General features: G+C 45.8%; 1 pseudogene; it reads left to right on the forward strand.

Annotated features, from left to right (window-relative positions):
* The first annotated feature begins 3900 nt into the window (after positions 1-3900).
* Positions 3901-5255, forward strand: LOC102495661 (proteasome subunit alpha type-1 pseudogene; annotated as a pseudogene).
* The last annotated feature ends 1967 nt before the right edge of the window (positions 5256-7222 follow it).

Consider the following 7222-nt stretch of genomic DNA (forward strand, 5'->3'; position numbering starts at 1 on the left):
TGAGAGCTCATTCTTTCCCTGCTGATCTGTAAGCACCAAGTGAGGTTTCAGAACCAGTCTATGAGCAGTTCTTTAAACACTGGGTATTCTTATTGGGGAGGGAGGATCTTCCAAGACTAACCAAGAGGAGGTGAGAAAGCACAAAACGGACCCGTGAGACCCACACTGTTCTCTGCCTGGAAAAGAGGCTCCTGCCTTGGCTCACTGAGCGGTGCTCTCTGTCACCCCTGCTAAGAGGGTCCCCTGAGCGTAGTGATGGAGGCTAAAAAAGGTGGGAGAAGATAAAAGGAACTTTTCCCCAGAGTTTGTAGTTAAGTGCAGAAAAAAGAGCAGAGTATGAGAAAATGGATGAGAATGAAGAGTAGAGATTTATCCCCCAAAATATCATTGAGGATTATGTATACCCTTCATCGTATTTGAGAAATACAAGAAAAATTTGAGTTATTTAAAAGTTATAGTGACCCAGCTGGTTTCTCTGGTTGCAACACTGTTTTAGACTGTGGCTGCTTTCACAATGTGTAAATAATGATTAACTAAGGTTTTCTGTGCCTGGAGGGGTGGGGAGTGTGTGTGTGTGGGGGGAGGGGGGGTGCTCAAGGTACACAATGCCCTAACTTCCTAACCAAATGGAAGACAAGTGTATTCTTTTCTTATTTTAAGTTTTTACTATAGGGCATGTGTGCTTGCACTTGCTGGAGAGAGACCGAGAGAGAGAAAGAGAGAGAGAGAGAGAGAGAGAAAGGTGGAGGAGAGAGAGAGAGAGAGAGATCACTCCACAGGGGGAATGACCGCACCACAGTCCCTTCTCTCTCAGGATTTTGGACACGCCCGCTCACACACCCAGTGTGTTTTTCAAGTCCCTGGGTTTGGGACTCTATGCAGACAGCCATGTGGGATCCAGCTGACTTAACCTCCGCATCACCTGCTGGTCTGATTTTGTTGTTTTCTATGAAACACAGATTCCTTAAGCTTTCTATATGTGGTGAAAGAAAAATGAAAGCAACCCTTTGGCAGAATCTCTGTCGGTATCGTTCAGGGCAGGGGAAGCTGTTGTGCAGGACAATTCCTGACATTGCAAGAAGTTCATCTTAAGATCGATGAAAACTGGGCCAGCAGGTGGCATAGTGGTTAAGGGCGCTGGACTCCCACATGGCTGACCGGGGTTCGAGTCCCAGACCTAGTGGCCTTTCTCTCTCTTCTCTTTCTCTCTCTCTCTCTCTCATACACACTTTGTCCCTCTCTGATCAAATTAAAACAAATAAATAAAAGGAAATTCAATAAAATAATTCTTAAAAAAAGTAGATGAGGGACCAGCAGTTAGCGTAATGGCTATGTCGCTGGACTCCCACGTAGTTGACCGCGGTTTGAGTCCCAGACCCGGTGGCTTAAACTCATGCTGGGCGCGTGTGTGTGCGTGCCCAAGATCCCAAGAGGAGAATGGAGGAGAAGGGATTGCGGAGTGGCCATCCCCCCTGGGGGGTGATTTCCTGCTTTCTGTCTCTCTGTCTCTCTCTGCCTGTCTGGTGAGCGTACACGCCCTATAGCAAAAACCTCTCCAAAAAAAAAAAAAAAAAGTAGACGAAAACTAAAAGCAACCCTTTCACATTGTAAAGACTAAAATTACAACCCCACTTCCACCCCCAGCCCCCCAACATGCGCATTCTGAATTGTCTCTCCTTTGGGGATGGAGCTGCTCCAAACAGAACACCTGAGAAATCCAGCTCAGGCCTCTCTCTGCTTAACCCCGTGTTGGTGGGACAGAAGCAAAAGGGGCCCATTCTGTGAGGCTTCCAGAGTCCCACATGGCAATTTGGTTAAAATCTCTTCTGTTTTGGGCATTCTCACAATGGTCTAAAAGTGTGTGTCCCCCTAAAATTCATATATTGAAATCCTAGTCCCCAAGGTGGTGGCATTGAGGCAGTGACTTTAGGAGGTGGTTAATCATGAGGGTGGAATCATCTTGTGGGAACAGTATCCTGAAAGAAGAGGTCCTGTCCTGTCCACCACACGAGGAGTGGGAACAAACTCACTGTGAGGAAAGGGATCCTCTAGACAGATCTCCTGGCACCTTGACCCTAGATCTGCCAGCCTCCAGATCTGTGAGAAATACACGTCTGTTGTTTATAAGCCACCGAGTCTGAGGGTTGGTTATAGCTGCTGGAATGGACCATGACAATCCCTTTCGATCTATCAACACCCAACAACCATACTCCAAAGTTTGGCCTGGAGAGGCAGAAATGCAAGTCACACCCACCGGATCACTGTCTCATCACCCCAGCCCTCCCCATCTCCCTCCTACTTACAATGGAACTGGAAGAAGTGGACTTTTGTAAGGAGTTTCCCTGCCTCATATCCGTTGCCATCCTGAGGTGGCATCTGATCTCTCTCCTTCCCTAAGGCTACGTTGGCTGATGCAGTGCAGGAGAAGACAAGAGAATAAATCTGGAAGTATTCTTTTTTTTTTTTTTTTTTTTGCTAGAGGGTGTATGTGTTCACCAGTGAGAGAGACAGAGAGAAAGCACCTCCTGACAAGATACGGCCACGCCGAAACCTCTTCTGTACTCCTCCTTCCTTTTGGGCTTTGGAGCGTGCCTGCACACAGCCCCGCATGTCTCAAGCCACCAGGTCTGAAACTCAACAGCATGACCGGCTTGGTGGAATCCATTAATCACCAGGCCACTGGCTGGCCCACATTTTTCATTTATTTAATTTAATTAATTAAATTTGTCCAAAGGCATGTATGCTCACCAGAGAGAGAGAGAGAGAAAGTACCCACACCCTTCATGGGGCTGGTCACACTACAACCCCTTCTGTTTTGTTTCTCCCTCTTTTCGGGATTTTGGATATGCACGGGTGCCCAATGAGCTTCTTAAGCCATTGAGTCTGGGACTTGAACTGTGCAGTCAGCCACGGGGGATCCAACGCCTTAGTCAACATGCCAACTTTTGGTCCCACATTTTATTTTATGAGCTATTGTGTTCCCCCCTTAGAGAATCTTGCTAGCACTCCTGGGCACCGGCCAGGCATTGCCACAGTGACAAGCTGCGGTGGTGGTGAGTCTCCCCTCACCCCTAGGTGCTCTTGCCTCATTGGATTCTCTAAGCAGCGCTGGCAGAGCTTGCCTGGCAGCCTGGGCCTGGGAGGCCTTAGGAACCCAGTGAGCAGTTTCTGTGAGGAAGAAGGAAGCAGTGGTGGTGGTGAGGGGGGGACTCCTGGGTGCTGGTAATGTCCCATGTTTGGCTTGAGCAATGGTCATACAGCGTATTTGCCTTACAGTAATCCACTGGGCTGCATAGCTTAGGATTTGCACTTTTTTCCCAAGTGTCTTATACTTCAATTAAATTTTTAAAAGGCCCCCAAAAATGCTTTGGTCAACTGACAAATCTCCAACCTTAACTAGAAGATATTAACTCAACCTCTGGGATCAGCAGATGGCATAATGGTTACGTGACTGGACTCTCATGTAGTTGACCATGGTTCAAGTCCCAGACTGTATGACTTAAACTCATGCCCGGGGCACGTGTGCGTGTGTGCCCAAGATCCTGAGAGGAGAATGGAGGAGATCCCTTGGAGGGGTGGAGTGAGTTCTCGCTTTCTGTTTCTCTCTCTCTTTATCTCTCTAGCAAGTGCATGTGCCCTATTTCAAAATAAAATAAAATAAAACTCTCTTCAAAAAAAAAAAAAAGGAAAAAAAGATGCTAGTAATCTAACTCAGTTTCATAATCTAAATTTCTGGAATTAGAGAGTGCTACCTGCCCCATGCAACATGCTCCCCTATACGCATGAAATATCATGATATTTTATTTTGGCTTATTATTTTATTGTATAAGTTGTACATGCTAATTATAGAAAATTTAGAAAAATATAAAAAAGATAATAATAGTAGGGTTGGCAAGTCGCATGGAGGCTAAGGCGCTGAATCCCACACAATCAACTTCACAGCTTGAAAATCAAGAGGCAGCAACCAGGCCGGTGCCAGAACCATGTTTCAAAACCAGTGTTTTAAACGATGTCACTGCTTGGAGCCCTCAGGGCAGGGTTCATCACATTGAATATGCCATGGAAGCAGTTAAACAGGGTTCAGCCGCACTTGGTCTGAAATCAGACCCATGCCGTGTTGGTTGCTTTGAAGAGGGCACAGTCGGACTTGCAGCTCATCAGGGCATTCTCCATGTTGACAGCCACGTTGGTATCTCAGTTGCGGGGCTCACTGAGGATGCTAGACTGTTGTGTAATTTTAGGCACCAAGAGTGTTTGGATTCCAGATTTGTATTTGATAGACCACTTCCTGTGTTTCAACTTGTGTCTCTAATTGGGAGCAAAACTCAGATACCAACGCAACGATATGGCTGGAGACGGTATAGTGTTGGGCTGCTCATTGCTGGTTATGATGATGTGGGCCCTCACGTTTTCCAGACTTGGTCGTCTGCTGACTATTTTGACTGCAGAGCTATGTCTATTGGTGCCCGTTCTCAGTCAGCTCATACTTACTTGGAGAGACATATGTCTGAGTTTATGGACTGTAATTTGAATGAACTGGTTAAACATGGTCTGCATGCCTCAAGAGAAACTCTTCCAGGGACCAGCAGGTGGCGTGGTGGTTAAGGTGCTGAATAATCCCACATGGTCAACCACAATTTGAGTCCCGGAACTGGTGGCTTGCTTTCTCACTTTCTCTTTCTCTGTGTCTCTCTCTGGTCAAATTAAAATAAATAAATGAATAAATAAAATTAAATAAACAAAAAAGAATACCTGGTCAAAAATGATTACCATTGGGACCAGCAGTTAGCGTAATGGCTATGTCACTGGACTCCCTTGTAGTTGACCGCAGTTCAAATGCTGGACCTGGTGGCTTAAACTCATGCCAGGCACGTGTGCGTGCATGCCCAGGATCCTGAGAGGAGAATGGAGAAGAAGTGATTGCGGCCTGGCCATCCCCCCTGGGGGGTGATTTCTCGCTTTCTGTCTCTCTGTCTCTCTGGTGAGTACATGTGCCCTATAGCAAAAAATAAAAAAAAGATTATTATTAAAAAGAGGGAGTGAGAGAGAGAGAGAGAGAGATTCTCCTGCAGAACAGGACCTACAAAGAATGTCTCCATTGGAATTGCTGATAAAGACTTGGAGTTTGCAATCTAAGATGACGATGATGAGTCTCCGTTCCTGGAGGACTATGAAGAAAGACCACAGAGAAAGGCACAGCCTGCCAACCTGCTGATGAACCTGCAGAGAAGGCTGATGAGCCAATGGAACATTAAGTGATAAACTTGTCTGTATGTGTATTATCAAACACGTAAGAAAGCAGGCACACTTGATCACAGTGATGACGACAGTAATCTATACTTCAAACCAAAAGATATAGAGCGCTAGAACAGTATATTGTAGGAGTCAATTGAGATGTGGGTTTTCTCCTAAGCAGCCTCACCACGGAGGTATAATGGAAAGCATTTTTCTTTGAAAGGGTCTATATAATCATTTTATAGAAAGTATAACTAGAAGTACTAATGTTTTTATATGAAGAAAAGAGTGGCTTTGCAATTTTAAAGACAACTGTGAAATAAAAATGTTTCACCTCTGGTTAAAAAAAAGTCATGCTGGGCACGTGTGCATGAGTGCCCAAAATCCTGAGAGGAGAATGGAGGAGAAGGGATTGCGGTGTGCTTGCCCTTCTCTGGGGGAGGGTGATTTCTCACTTTCCCTTCCTCTCTCTGGTGAGCACACATGCACTATAACAGAAACAACAACAAGAAAAACAAATAAGGAAAATAACAATAATCTGTATTTTTAAAAAATGATAATTTTGGGGGGGGGCTAGCAGGTGGTGTGGTGGTTATGGTGCTATACTCCCACATGGCTGACTGCAATCTGGGTCCTGGACTGTGCGCTTGCCGGAGACACAGAGAGAGACAGAAAGAAAGAAATCATCCTCCAAGGGGGGATGGCCACGCCACAGTCTCTTCTCTTCCATATCCTCTGGGTATTTTGGGCACACATGCACACGTGCCCAGCATGAGTTTTAAGCCGTTGGGTCTGGGACTGGAACCATGGTTGATTATGTGGGATTCCAATAACATAACTATTATGCCATCTGCTAATATCACCCCATTAGCTTTTTAAAATGTTTTAAAATTCATTCATTCATTCATTCATTCATTCATTCATTTAAATTTTACCAGAGAGAGACACAGAGAGAGAGAAAGAGGAAAGTGGGAAAGCAAGCCACCAGGTCCAGGACTTCAAATGTGGTTGGCTATGTGGGAGTGTCCAGCACCTTAACCACCACGCCACCTGCTGGTCCCAAAAGTGGGTTACTTTCTATTGTAGCTCTCCTTAAGTGGAATGTAGACAGGGCGCTGTGGAGTAGATAAGGCTAGGCTACTCGTGTGTTCAAATGAACATTTCCAATGAAAGGGAGAGACATGTTTGACAAGATGCAGATCACCCGCCAGTATTCCTTGTCACCTGTCTGCTTGTGGGGATTCCTGAGCACCAAAAACGCAAGGTACATCCTTCATAAAATGTAACATGGGGACCAGCAGATGGCATAATGGTTACATCGCTGGACTTCCATGTAGTCAACCATAGTCTGAGTCCGGAACCCAGAAGCTTAAAACATGCCAGGTGCAGGTGCGTGCGTGTCCAAGATCCCGAGAGAAGAATGGGGGAGAAGGGATTGAGGCGTGGCCATCTGGCCTGGGGGTGATTTCTCACTTTCTGTCTGTCTCTGGCGAGTGCACACATGTACCTTATAGCAAAATAAAAAAAGTCATTGGGACCAGCAGTTAGCGTAATGGCTATGTCGCTGGACTCCCACGTAGTCGACCGCGGTTTGAGTCCCGGACCCGGTGGCTTAAACTTACGCCGGGCACGTGTGCGTGCGTGCCCAAGATCCCGAGAGGAGAATGGGGGAGAAGGGATTGAGGCGTGGCCATCCGCCCGGGGGGTAATTTCCTGCTTTCTATCTCTCTGTCTCTCTCTGTCTGGTGAGCGTACGCGCCCTATAGCAAAAAAACCTCTCCAAAAAAAAAAAAGTCATTTAGGTAAAATGCCTTTTCTTCAGTCCCATGAAATTAAGAGTTCTAGATATTGAGGTCTATAATTACGAAAGAACTTTTTAAAATCCTGTGGTTTAATCCCTTTATTTTACTTCTTTACTCGAAATATTGGGTTGTTGAAAAAGTCACGTGCATTTTTTTTTTGGGGGGGGAGAGGTTTTTGCTATAGG

The sequence above is a fragment of the Tupaia chinensis genome, unplaced genomic scaffold (assembly GCF_000334495.1).
Source record: "Tupaia chinensis unplaced genomic scaffold, TupChi_1.0 Scaffold000104_1, whole genome shotgun sequence".
In the NCBI taxonomy this organism is placed as follows: domain Eukaryota; kingdom Metazoa; phylum Chordata; class Mammalia; order Scandentia; family Tupaiidae; genus Tupaia; species Tupaia belangeri.